Genomic DNA, 15,153 nt, shown 5'->3' on the forward strand with positions numbered 1-15,153 from the left:
CTCTGCATATTCTAGAGATGCTATCACTGCTTTCTTTGTAAATTGCTATCAGGGCCTAGTATAAGTCACATAAGAAAAACAGTATTGTTATTTAAATCTACATTTCCATTTCTACCAAAAATGGTATTACCCAGTTTGCCTACTTTCTTCACCAAACATGGCTCTTAACGACTTGGCAAAAAATCAAATCCACCCCCAAAAGAAGTACCAAGCACCAAGACTCCGGCTGAGCACAATTCCAAGACAGGCTTTGCCCACACCATTCTGGGCAACAGCAGCTTAAGTGCAGAATGAGTACCTTCCCAGGTAAGTGGTAAAGAAATGTATAATTCTCAGATATTACTTCCAGTCTCATACCTTTCCAGGCCTGGCCCTCCTCCCATCACTTAGATAAGAGCACTTGTTCCTCTGACCTCAGGCTACTCTTTTTCCAGGCCCCTTTTCATTGACCCCTCTGCTCACTTCCCTAACTAGGCTGGCTCTCTCTATTCTTTACCATCACTTCAACCATTATGTCATCGGTATTCTCAGCAGCCTTCTCCTTTATATTCTGGTGGACCTGCCCTGGTAACTTTACATCTAAGACCTGCAGGTGGGCTGGGGTCACCACATGCCTGCGCCTTCAAACTCAGCTGAACACTTAGCATCCCTGTGATCATGCCCCAGCTCCCTATAGCTTCTGCCCTGAAAAATCGTCTTTCTCCTCTAGAGCCAATTTTGTTCCCCTGTCAGTACACTTTCCCCCAGTATCAGAAATACCTCTACTTTATACTTTGGCCACAAACTCAAGTACATCTTACCTTTTCTCCTTATTTCCCTTCTCTTTTGTTCCACCTATTTAAAGCAATGTTACACGAAACCCAGTTCTCCTGCACTGACAGCCTAGTTCCTGTGCTTTCTCTCTCTCAGCAGAGTATACAAGCAAATCTGTACTGTTCATTAAAATCAAAGCAACACAAACAAACAAGGACTCCCACTGGCTCTATGTCTGCCCTAAGCGGTATTCATTTTCTCACTTTTCTTTCATGCCTCAACACCCCCATGGGGCTTCTATCCTCATCACCCCACCAATATAGCTCTTGCTAAGGGTCACTCAAAATACCTTAACTATGAGATCTGGTCCTTCCATCTTAATTTTCATCTCACTTGATCTGTCTGATATAAATCACTCCTTCCTTCCCAAAAAAGATCTTTTCTCTTGGCTTATGTGACATATTGCTTTCTTCATTTGCTGCCATGCTGAAGAATCCATCTCAGTTTCCTTAAAAAGCACCTTCCTCCTCCCCATTCAAGTGCCCCTGCTCTACTGAGGTCCATCTCTGACTCTTCTTTCTGTACTTTCCTAGGTGATCTCTTCCCTGCCTTTTATCTCCACCACCAGATTCCTCCTACTGGAAGCCATCCTCCATCCTCCAATGACCTTCTGAAAATGTAAATTATATAATCTTGCCGTCAAGATTAAAACCATTCCAAGCCCCCCATTCGGCAATCTGGTTTTGCCTATCTATTCAATCTCATTGCCCATTACTCTTCTTACATTTTCCTCTGGTTGCAGATTTCAGAACATACTACCTTAATTGTGCCTCTATGTCCTTGTACATTCTGTCTTAAGGACTGGAAAGTCTTTCCACCTAGCAAATTCTTATTCCTTTAAGACCAATTCCACAGCCTCCTCCTTTGGGACACTGTCCAGGCCCCAGACAAATCTGCAAAACTTCCCCCCTTTGTTATACCATGATCCCTGTATGTGCCTCTTATTGATGCTGCCACAGAGGACAATAGGATTTTTTTTGTCAGACTGTCACCCCTACTTGTCTATGAGGCTCCTTGAGGACATGATCCACATCTACCTAGTAGAGAATAATAAACACCTGGAAAATGAACTACCTTGATATTTCTCAGTTAATATTGATTAATCACTGGACAGGTCCTAACACTAATGATACATGGGAGATGAGAATACTAATGCAGAACGTAAGCGAAATAAATCTATGACATTTTCCAAATTGATACAGAACACATCCTATTAAATGTTAAGGCATTGCAGCAGCATAATTGTGCAATTCCATAACAAGTTCAGTAACATCCCCAGAGAAAATTTCTATCATGTAGTTGCTTTCTACTATCAGGGGTTTAATCAACACCTAAAATGATTTTAATTCTTGGTTTTATCACAGCACATACTTCAATGCCAAAGTTAAGAAAGAAATATTTCCTCTACTCTTCACATAATCCCCACCCTTAATTGCTGCTTACTCCTTTAGTTTATTCATTTATTTACTAAATATCCAGTGTACTGAATACTCACTATGTGCCAGGCACTGTGCTACGTACTAGCCACACAGTAGGATTTAGAGCAGAGAGTCTGCCCCATGGAACTAACTTTCACCAGGAAAGAAAGACGAAATCAAAAAAGCAGTCCTAAAGCAATTTAATGAAGTAATTATGCCTGTGGACACTGTGATGAAGGAAACACATAAGAGATGAAATAAAGAACAATAAATTGGTGGTGACAGCAGATGTGGTCACCAGGGAAGACATTTTGAGAAGTACCATTTAAGGCAACACCTGGACAAAGAGAAAAGCCAGTCATATAAACTGCCAGGAGAAGAACATTCTAGGCAGAGGAAATAGCACATGTAAAGGCCATGGGCTATAAAAGCTTAGCATGCTTAAGGAAATGAAAGAACACCAGAGTGGCTGAAAGTTAACGATCAAGGGGCAGAGTGAAAGGAGATGAGCTTGAAGAGCCAAAGATGGACCAGACATGCAGGACCTTGTTGGCCATAGTGTCAAGACTGGTTTTCAGTCCAAGTGCAGTGGGAATCCACTGAAAGGTATTAAGCAGAGGAATGACATGATGTGATTTACAGATAAAAGGGCTGATCCTACTGCTGTGGGAAAACCAGAGTTTACAAGGGAGGATACTAGTTAGGAAGTTCTATTGCATCTGATTAGTTGTAGTTAGCATCCCCCGACCTAGACCAGGGTGAGTAGGGGTTGCCATGGAAATGCATATAGTGGGTGCACTAGAAATATAGTTTGGAGATCTTGCTAGAATTTGCCAATGGGCTGAATGTGGGAGTGATTAAAAAAAAAAAGAATCATAGACAACTGAGTTTCTACTCTGTCAAACACAGTGGATGTCTGTGCCACTTCCTGAATATAATGGGTCAGATACAAGGAGGGGGGAGGTTCCATTTTGGCCACTGTCATTTGAGTATAGATGCCAAGTAGGCAGCAAGATATGCAAGTCACTCAGAGGAGAAGTCTGAACTATTGAAATAAATTTGGAAGGTGTCACTATTTAGGTAGTTTTATGAGATCAAAAGAAAAATTAGAGAAAATGAAGAAGACAGGACACAAGGCCAAGTCCTGAGGAACCCCAAATGTGGAGAGCAGCGGGAAGGTCAAGCCCTTCTGTGAAGTAGGAAGAAAAGAAAGTGTTATTTTTGGAGTCAAGGGTGAGGGCTGTCAATTATTAACTGTAAAATAATATTTACCAAATTCAGAGCTATGTTAATGTACTCAATATTCTATACAGAAAATGAAAACACTCTAAACATCACAGGTTTTCATCATCTGATTCCATGTCGAGTTAAAATCCAACTATAAAAATACTCCATTACATTCCATATGATCCATATAATATATATATATATATATATATATATATATATATATATATATATGATCTCTTTTAGGCTAACTTGTGGGGGAGTTAAAGTAATCAAAATGACACATTAAACCATCTCTATATTCATTTATCATTTTGATGTTGATAAAAGAAGAAAGATTTTAGGGCAAAAGCATGACAGTTTCATCTACTTTAATTCTAGAGCTGTGGTTAATGGTCTTTGCCAGAGTAAAGTAACTTGTAGGCACAACAGAATATGCCCTACGAATATATCCCACCCCAAGCTTGAACTTTCCAGTGCAACTGCTTTATATTTGCTCAGATACTCCAAAAATAATCTACTTCAAGCTCATTGTCCCAGGTGAACTGGCAGTGAGAGTCATCAGCAGGAAGAAGGTGGGAGAGGTCTGACATAGTGATCAGGTCACATGATGGCATGGGAAACTCTGCTCAGCCAGCTCAGGAGAGCGAGGGGCTCAGCTGCAGAAGCCTCAGCTGCCTTTGACATATGATTTTCCTTTTCAATGAGGCTGAAAGCTCTATGGTCTGATCTGGGACAGTGTCTTACATATCCTGGGTTTCCTTTCTGGTAGAGAATTCACAGCAGTGCTCAGCAAAATAGTGGTGCTTGAAAATCATTCTGAATAAAATAAATTTAGGCATGTATTTGTTAAGAAAGTAAGTATAGGTAGAATAGCCAAAAAAACTCTGAAAAGAAAGAGAAATAGGGAGAAGCAGCTCTGATAGATTATTAAACAAATTAATGATTGAAACCATGTGGTACTGCACATAAAATAACAGAGAGGCCAATGGGAAAGGAAAGAAAGTTCAAACTAGACCCAACACACTGGGGATTTCACAGGATTATAAAGGCAGACAATCAAATCAGTGGGGAAAACACAGTTTATTAAAAAATGATTTGGGGACAACTAAACAGCCATCTAGAGAAACATAAAGTTGAAAGGATGCCTCATAGCAAATACATCAAGAAAAATTCCTGGCGGAGGAAAGATTTAGATGTAAAAATGAAACTATTAACATATTAGAAGAAATCATGTGAGAATTATTTTGCAAGCTCACTAAAAGGAAGGCCTTTTTATTTATTTATTTATTTAAGTATAGTTGATTTACAATGTTGTGTTAGTTTCAGGAATACAGCAAAGTGATTCAGTTATACATACATATGTATTTTCTTTTTCATATTCTTTTCTATTATGGTTAGGAAGGCCTTTTAACTCTGACAAAAACACCAGAGTCTTAAAAGAAAATACTGATACATTTTTGGATTGACTACACTAATCTTTTGCTTTCTGCACCTGGCCAAAACTATAACAAAGAGAATAAAAAAGACAAACACCAAACCATGCAGAAACTCTTCACAACTGTTACCACAAAAAACGAATTTCCCCAACTGTATAAAATTTCTTATAAATCCTTAAGAAAGAGATGAGCAGCCTAACAGGAAAAATAAACAAAGGACACAAACAGCAGGTCATGGAAAAGGAACTAAAAATAGCTCTTAAACCTATATTAAAAAAAAGATGCTCAACTTCAGTCATAAGAGGAAAATGTGATACCATGTTTTTGAGCTGTCATATTGAACAATACCTAAAAGTTTTAAAACACACTATATTAGTGAAGGTGTGGAGAAACAGGAAATTTCATACATTGTAGGTGGAAATGTAAATCGGTATAAACCCTGGGAGGGCAATTTATCACGTCATAAATGTACATATTCTTTGATCATGCAATTTCATTTCCTTAGTTGAAATTTGTCCTGTTGACATATTTACCCATGTGAGAGCAAACATGTATGATCATTTGTTACAGCACTGATTGTATATTAGCAAAAGACTAGAAACAATCTCAATATCCACTAACAGGAAAGAGGGTTAAACAAATTAGAGATGTCTACAAAATGGAATAGTATGCTGTTAAAAAAAAGATGATAAAATTGTTATATACTATTTAAGAAAGTGGTCTACTTTTTTTTTTAACATCTTTATTGGAGTATAATTGCTTTACAATGGTGTGTTAGTTTCTGCTTTACAACAAAGGAAATCAGTTATACATATACATATGTTCCCATATCTCTTCCCTCTTGCAACTATCTCCCTCCCACCCTCCCTATCCCACCCCTCTAGGTGGTCACAAACCACCTAGCTGATCTCCCTATGCCATGCAGCTGCTTCCCACTAGCTATCCACCCTACATTTGGTAGTGTACACATGTCCATGCCACTCTCTCACTTCATCACATCTTACCCTTCCCCCTCCCCATATCCTCAAGCCCATGCTCTAGTAGGTCTGTGTCTTTATTCCCGTCCTACCCCTAGGCTCTTCATGACATTTTTTTTCTTAGATTCCATATATATGTGTTAGCATATGGTATTTGTTTTTCTACTTCTGACTTACTTCACTCTGTATTACAGAGTCCAGGTCCATCCACCTCACTACAAATAACTCAATTTCATTTCTTTTTAAGGTTGAGTAATATTCCATTGTATATATGTGCCACACCTTCTTTATCCACATCTTCTTTATCCATTCATCTGTTGATGGACACTTACATTGCTTCCATGTCCTAGCTATTGTAAATAGAGCTGCAATGAACATCTAGGTACATGACTCTTTTTGAATTATGGTTTTCTCAGGGTATATGCCCAGTAGTGGGATTGCTGGGTCATATGGTAGTTCTATTTGTAGATTTTTAAGGAACCTCCATACTGTTCTCCATAGTGGCTGTAACAATTTACATTCCCACCAACAGTGCAAGAGTGTTCCATTTTCTCCACACCCTCTCCAGAATTTATTGTTTCTAGATTTTTTGATGATGGCCATTCTGACCAGTGTGAGATGATATCTCACTGTAGTTTTGATTTGCATTTCTCTAATGATTAATAATGTTAGGATTCTTTCATGTGTTTGTTGGCAATCTATATATCTTCTTTGGAGAAACGTCTATTTAGGTCTTCTGCCCATTCTTGGATTGGGTTGTTTGGATTTTTGTTATTGAGCTGCATGAGCTGCTTGTAAATTTTGGAGATTAATACTTCCTCAGTTGTTTCATTTGCAAATATTTTCTCCCATTCTGAGGGTTGTCTTTTGGTCTTGTTTATGGTTTTCTTTGCTGTGCAAAAGCTTTTAAGTTTCATTAGGTCCCATTTGATTATTTCTGTTTTTACTTCCATTGCTCTAGGAGGTGGGTCAAAAAGGATCTTGCTGTGATTTATGTCATAGAGTGTTCTGCCTATGTTTTCCTCTAAGAGTTTGATAGTGTCTGGCCTTACATTTAGGTCTTTAACCCATTTTGAGTTTATTTTTGTGTATGGTGTTAGGGAGTGTTCTAATTTCATATGTACCTGTCCAGTTTTCCCAGCACCACTTATTGAAGAGGCTGTCTTTTCACTACTGTATATTCTTGCCTCCTTTATCAAAGATAAGGTGACCGTATGTGCAAGGGTTTATCTCTGGGCTTTCTATCCTGTTCCATTGATCTATATGTCTGTTTTTCTGCCAGCACCATACTGTCTTGATTACTGTAGCTTTGTAGTGTAGTCTGAAGTCAGGGAGCCTGATTCTACCAGCTCCATTTTTCGTTCTCAAGATTGCTTTGGCTATTCGGGGTCTTTTGTGTTTCTATACAAATTGTGAAATTTTTTGTTCTAGTTCTGTAAAAAATGCCAGTGGTAGTTTGATAGGGATTGCATTGAATCTGTAGATTGCTTTGGGTAGTAGAGTCATTTTCACAATGTCGATTCTTCCAATCCAAGAATATGGTATATCTCTCCATCTATTTGTATCATCTTTAATTTCTTCCATCGGTGTCTTATAATTTTCTGCATACAGGTCTTTTGTCACCTTAGATAGGTTTATTCCTAGATATTTTATTCTTTTCGTTGCAATGGTAAATGGGAGTGTTTTCTTCATTTCACTTTCAGATTTTTCATCATTAGTGTATAGGAATGCAAGAGATTTCTGGGCATTAATTTTGTATCCTGCTACTTTACCAAATTCATTGATTAGCTCTAGTAGTTTTCTGGTAGCATCTTTAGGATTCTCTTTGTATAGTATGTCATCTGCAAACAGTGACAGCTTTACTTCTTCTTTTCCGATTTTGATTCCTTTTATTTCTTTTTCTTCTCTGATTGCTGTGTCTAGAACTTCCAAAACTATGTTGAATAAGAGTGGTAAGAGCGGGCAACCTTGTCTTGTTCCTGATCTTAGTGGACATGGTTTCAGTTTTTCACCATTGAGGACGATGTTGGCTGTGGGTTTGTCATATATGGCCTTTATTATGTTGAGGAAAGTTCCCTCTATGCCTACTTTCTGCAGGGTTTTTATCATAAATGGGTGCTGAATTTTGTCAAAAGCTTTCTCTGCATCTATTGAGATGATCATATGGTTTTTCTCCTTCAATTTGTTAATATGGTATATCACGTTGATTGATTTGCGTATATTGAAGAATCCTTGCATTCCTGGAATAAACCCCACTTGATCATGGTGTATGATCCTTTTAATGTGCTGTTGGATTCTGTGTGCTAGTACTTTGTTGAGGATTTTTGCATCTATGTTCATCAGTGATACTGGCCTGTAGTTTTCTTTCTTTGTGACATCCTTGTCTGGTTTTGGTATCAGGGTGATGGTAGCTTCATAGAATGGGTTTGCGAGTGTTCCTCCCTCTGCTATATTTTGGAAGAGTTTGAGAAGGACAGGTGTTAGCTCTTCTCTAAATGTTTGAAAGAATTCGCCTGTGAAGACATCTGGTCCTGGGCTTTTGTTTGTCGGAAGATTTTTAATCACAGTTTCAATTTCAGTGCTTGTGATTGGTCTGTTCATATTTTCTATTTCTTCCTGGTTCAGTCTTGGCAGATTGTGCATTTCTAAGAAGTTTTCCATTTCTTCCAGGTTGTCCATTTTATTGGCATAGTGTTGCTTGTAGTAATCTCTCATGATCTTTTACATTTATGCAGTGTCAGTTCTTACTTCTCCTTTTTCATTTCTAATTGTATTGATTTGAGTCTTCTCCCTTTTTTTCTTGATGAGTCTGGCTAATGGGTTATCAATTTTGTTTATATTCTGAAAGAACCAGCTTTTAGTTTTATTGATCTTTGCTATCGTTTCCTTCATTTCTTTTTCATTTATTTCTAATGTGATCTTTATGATTTCTTTCCTTTTGCTAAATTTGGGGGTTTTTCTGTTCTTCTTTCTCTAATTGCTTTAGCTGCAAGGTTAGGTTGTTTTTTTGAAATGTTTCTTGTTTCTTAAGGTGGGATTGTATTGCTATAAACTTCTGTCTTGGAACTGCTTTTGCTGCATCCCATAGGTTTTGGGTCATCGTGTCTCCATTGTCATTACATAATGATCAAGGGATCAATCCAAGAAGAAGATATAACAACTGTAAATATTTATGCACCCAACATAGGAGCACCTCAATCCATAAGGCAAATACTAACAGCCATAAAAGGAGAAATCGACAGTAACACAATCATAGTAGGGGACTTTAACACCCCACTTTCACCAATGGATTGATCATCCAAAATGAAAATAAATAAGGAAACACAAGCTTTAAATGATACATTAAACAGGATGGACTTAATTGATATTTATAGGACATTCCATCCAAAAACAACAGAATACACATTTTTCTCAAGTGCTCATGAAATATTCTCCAGGATAGATCATATCTTTGGTCACAAATCAAGCCTTGGTAAATTTAATAAAATTGAAATCATATCAAGTATCTTTTCCCACCACAACGCTATGAGACTAGATATCAATTACAGGAAAAGTTCTGTAAAAAATACAAGCACATGGAGGCTAAACAATATACTACTTAATAACGAAGTGATCACTGAAGAAATCAAAGAGGAAATCAGAAAATACCTAGAAACAAATGACAATGGAGACACGACGATCCAAAACCTATGGGATGCAGCAAAAGCAGGTCTACTTTCTTAAAGTCACTCAGTTTAACAAACAAACAAAAAAGGCATTCTATATGCTACTAATTGTATAGCTTTGTTAAGGGAAGAACATATATTCAGCTTTGTATGTGCATAAAATATCTTTGAAAGAATATTCTAGAACTTAATGAGAAGTGTTGCTTAAGGGAGGTAAACTGAGTGGCTGGGGATGAGAGATGGAAGGGAGACTTTTAATTATTTTACTTTTTTATTTACTTTTAATTATTTTTAATACTCATTTTGGAACCATGTGAATAAATAAATGTAAGTTAATTAATAACAAAAATAAGGGAAAATGATTGTTAAAGAAGAGAGGAAGGGAAAATGAGGATGACTGAGGTCATGAGACATTCAAATGCACCCTAACAAATAGTTTACTTGTGCAAACCTGCTAAACTAAAGAACAGTAACTGACATTCAAAACAGCAATCTACAGAACCAAATACACTGAATACAGTTTTTATCTAAAATATTCTGCTTACCAAGGCAAGATGCTGAACCATTACTTCACACAACTGTTTTCAACAGGATGAACAAAGATAAGATTTATTGGTTAACCTTTAAACCAAATATTCAATAAAACCGAGCTCTCTTTTCCATTCAGTTACTGAATGCTTCTATTTGTAAGGTTCTATGAATACAAAGATTAAAAAGCCTCTTGGTGTTTGATAAGGAAGTGAAATATAAATGAATGATTACAGTGCTGGTGGAAACTGCCAGAACAAAGGTGTGAAGAAGATACTGAGAAAATACAGAGGAGGCTCCATCATAGACTAGTACACAGTACCCACCCATCCCTTCCACTGCCATTGCCTGGACTCTTCATATAACTCAGGACTATGAACTTCCAAGTTGAGTTCTAGGATATTTGGGGGATAATGGCCCAAAAGAAAACACACAAAATGTATTCATCCAAAAAAGAAGCTCCTTCCTCAGGAAACAGCTTTTGGATGAAATAGAGTGAAAAGCCACTAGAGAGGCAAGACAAATAATGAGGATTTCTTCATTAAGGCATTGCCAAGACTAAATCAACATAGAATTCAGACCACAGCTGCCTTCCACAGAGTAGGTCAAAGGACAAACAGGGGAAGAGAGAAGATGTCCATGGTTTCACTGAGATTTCCTACAAGGCTCTCAGCCCAGGACTGTGGGAGGATAAAACAGAAAAGCTATGTCCAGAATGCACATTCAATGTTCATTCCTGAGCCATCTGGGAAGAAACAAGCAATGCTGATGTCTGTCATTCCCTCATCACCCACCCTGTGGTCTTTCCTCACTTGTGGAGCCTCTTGCTCATGCCAGCAGCCCTGTGCACTCATGCTGCCCTGAGAGTTTTCTGCATCCAAGGAGGAGGATTTCAAAACTAATACAGTAAAATATTAATCACTGAATTGCTAACTCCGTCCTGGGTGAAGGGTGTAAAGAACTTGCCCGGAATGCAGGAAACCAAGGCTCAGATTCCAGAGAGTCTGACTGGTTATATGACTTTGGGAAGTCATCTAAACTTCATGGACTTATTTCCGTGACCGGTAAAATGGAGATAATGTTATTAGCCATCTCTGAAAGTGTTATAATGATGAAATGAACACACAGCATACATTGTGGCCAACACTGTTCCCTGGCTAAGCCAGTGCCATTCCCCTCCCTCTTCTCTCTTGCCCATCTCCATTCTAGAAATATCTAGACTCTTTTCAGGTATGTGTAGCTATGAGATGTAGTTGTGACCAGAGGTTATAAGCCAAAGGTTGCTGGAGGACTTACTAGAATGTCTTTGCTTTTTTGGATAAAAATGACATCTGGTGGCAAAGCACTCTTTGTTCCCTTCCTCTGTCCCTAAATAGAGGTGATACCTGGGTCTGCAGCAGCTATCTTGTGACAATAAGAAAAAGGCCAAAAGGATCATGGTTATCGCAGCCCTGATATCTTAAGCCACTGAGCCAGCAACCATGTACCCTATTTGTTTAAGCCACTGTTAGCTGTGTTTTCTGTTATTTGAGCAGCTAAAAGTATGCTACATTTAATTTAATATACATTAAAGTGCTATGTAAAGGTCTATAAAAATAAAGAATAATCATTAAGTTAAACACTTAATAGAGAGAGCAGCCAATAATTCCAAAGGGATGCATCTCAAATACTGGAATTTAAGGCACAATAATTATTGAGTGGTAGCATTATTTCTGGGTGGGAGGCTTTTGTTCATGCCTTTTAAATATCAACCAACTGCTCAGAATATCATATAGTGTGACTCATAGGAAATACACACACATGTTTTGGAGCCAGAGAAGCTTGGATTTAATTTCTGACTTGACCACTTACTAGCTAGTGATTTGGGGGCAAGATACTTAATCTCTCTAAACCTCAGCTTTATCATCTACAAAAAAAAAAATTAAGATAAAATCAACCTTGTATGATTATTATGAGGCAATCACCCACTCTGCAGACCCCAGTAAAAATGACCCCATGAATAAGTAATAATATTCCACAGATCCTCAAATGGGGCAAGAACATGAATTAAATATTAACTTGTGATATGAAAATGAGAAAGTCATGGAAGAGGAGGAAGGGAAGTTCATAAAGAAAGAGAGATTAGAGCAAAGTCATTATTGAGAGGAGCTCTAGAAACTTCAATTGTACCTATTTTGAAAGAATTCTTATCCAGCTACAAGTTTCTGAAATTATCCTCTTCTGACTTAGACTAGGGCTTTGTCTACAAACCAAGATCCTAGACTTGTCCAGTGGGGTCCAATGATATAAGGTTATCATAAACCCATGCCCTACTGCTCTTAAAACTTGTTTAAAATCTTAACCCCCTTTCACGTGGCTTCTCACAAATGGGCCCACATCTTCTCCGGGCCACTCAGGCATTTTACACATGCTCATGTATTATTGGGTAATTATAGTCACAGTGTCTTGAAATTCATGCAAATTGTGTCTAAAATTAGTTTTGAACTTCCACAGAGATAGAATAATTATTTTTCTCCTTTTGGTTCTCTCAGCCCAAGTGATATGACAGAAAGCACAAAGGTGTATTGCTTGGGAGGCTGTGCTCTAGAACCTGGCTAGACTCAGGCAGATCTAGGCTTCACTCTGACCTTCTACCACTGACTAGCTCTGACCTCAGAAAAACCACTTAAACTTTCTAAGCCTGAATTTCATCATCTGATAAGATCTAATTAGAGACTCTCTCTCATGGGACTGAAGGACAACTGGATGAGACAGTGCTCAACAAATGTTAGTTTCTTTCATAATTCATTTCAGTACTGGGTGAACAGGTGGCCTCCAATGAATGTACTCTTACCTAACTGAAAGAAGGGTAAGAAGAGGTGGACACAGACACTGACATCACTGATTATAGTATTGGAAAGGAGGAAAATCAAGATTAGAGCAAACAAGAAACTGGAATAAAATTCCTCCATGGTCAATTTTTTACTAACGTTTCATTGACATGCTTATGTTAACTGTCTATAAATTTTTGTAAGCATCCTGAAATCATTTTGGGAGTTGATAGGGGACAAACCACAAGTAAAATAAAATAACTGTGTTATGTCCTAAAGCCAGGAAATAATTGAATATGAGTGAATCAGTTGATTCTAAAAATTTAATCTGAAATAAAACCTGTATATTTTCACTTGAAGCATTACAGCAATTAATTGCTACATGGCTAAAATGTAGCATCATCACCTTAGTTATTTCAAGCACTTAAAAAACTAGCTAAAAGCCCATTCACATGTATTAGCCCATTAGCCCTTATAACAGTCCAATTAAAGCACAAGCAATTGAAAGGATTTGGTCATAGTCACATGGTGAGTTACTGAAAAGCCTGGAGTTAAAGTTCAGGTCCTCCAGAATCCACATTATTTGATGGGGGCATCAGGCTGAACTGAAAAGTTAGATGCAAATCAAACATTTATAAAGCAAATGCTTACCCACTAATTTACATTATGATTTTGAAAGTGTCACATCTTTACTCCCTGATGATCTTAGGTGACAGTAGCTCCTCAGACCCCTTGCTTCACTGGCAGAAGCAAATACTTAAATAAATTTGCACATTATATTCAATGCCCTGTGGTAACAGAAATAGACTGCTTCCTTGTTTAGCTTTTCTCCAAGTTAGATAGTCTTCATCCAGAATACTTATTAAAAACTTTGGTTGTAACTTTGGTTGTATAGAACCTCAAATTGCACACAGTACTTGAGATGAAACTTAAAAGTTGTTTTAAAGTGTACTTAACGTACCACATGTTAATTAGGTCCTGGCACTGCTTTAACCTGGACGTGTATTAATTCATCTTAAATACATACCTTAAAAGGGTAGATAAAATTTTCATCTCTCTCTTAGGAATGAGGGAACTGAGGGGCTAGGGAGCAAGCCAGGGTTATATGGTGCTGAGGTATGGGTCTGAGATATGAACCCAAGCACTCCCGCTTCAGAATTTGTGTCCATAATAAGTCTACCGCTGCGCATCGTATAATTACCCAGTTATAAAACAATTTTTAGGAAGAAAACAGAGACAATGCTAGCAACAATATCAAAGAAACCCGTGTATTATTGACAAGTTTGGTTATCTAGGGCACTAACATTCAACTAAGGTGAAACAAAGAATATACAATAAGGAAGGAAACAGCAGATTGAAGGAAGAGAATTATTATATTTAGTAAATCAGTTGTAGTAAGAAGTCCTGGCAGAGAGGAAAGATATACACAACACACAATACACACACACACACACACACACATGAAGCAGACACAAGGTCTTAAAAGACCCCACAGTCTTAACTCATTTAATGAAAGACCAAAACAATCTTGTACAGCTCAATCATCCAAAGGACATCATGGCATTACGACACACACAATCTCACGTTCCAGATAACCGTGCTTCCTTGAACAAAGGCTCTCTGAGATTTAACTGATGCTCTCTTGAAAGGCAGGGGTATGTAGAATCATTATACCTCTGTCTCAATTTCAGAAAAATTTCTATCTAAACTGTTACAATAGAAGTTGGTATGGAATAAGGGATTATCATGTCCTTCAAAGTTCTAAAAGAAAAAAGAGTCAGCCTGTATACCTCTATACATAGGTAAAATCTCTTTCGGGGGAAAAAAGGTGAAAGACATTTCAGACATAAAGATGAAGAGCAGAATGGCTGCTAAAGGATTTACTACAAGCTCTGGAAATAGGACCCAGAAAGGAGTTGGAAGAGGGAAGGAACAGGTAAGCATGCTAGTAAATCTAAATAAAAAATTGGCTGTAAATAATTAGTCATCAACATCATCATAATGACTAATTTTGATGAGGTTGGAACAGCAATATATAAATTGAAAAATGGACACCAATGACATAGATGGAGGGAGGAAGAGAGATTAAATGAAGGCCTCCAAGGGTCATTACATTGCATGAAAGAAGGAGAGAAATTCTGATTGACTTCAGACACCATGAAATATATATATTTGCTACAAACTTAAGAAAAAATTAGAGAAAAAATAAATTTTTAAAAATCCTCACATCGCCCAACATAAGGAAAGAAAGGAGAAAGACAGAAGTCATGAAAAAA

The 15,153-nt window shown here is 37.6% G+C and overlaps 1 protein-coding gene across 3 annotated transcripts in view; it reads right to left on the reverse strand.

The window, feature by feature from the left end:
* Positions 1 to 15,153, reverse strand: part of KCNN2 (potassium calcium-activated channel subfamily N member 2) — a 178,862-nt gene that overhangs the window by 136,236 nt on the left and 27,473 nt on the right. The window lies entirely within an intron of this gene.

Source organism: Phocoena sinus, chromosome 3 (genome assembly GCF_008692025.1).
Source record: "Phocoena sinus isolate mPhoSin1 chromosome 3, mPhoSin1.pri, whole genome shotgun sequence".
Taxonomy (NCBI): domain Eukaryota; kingdom Metazoa; phylum Chordata; class Mammalia; order Artiodactyla; family Phocoenidae; genus Phocoena; species Phocoena sinus.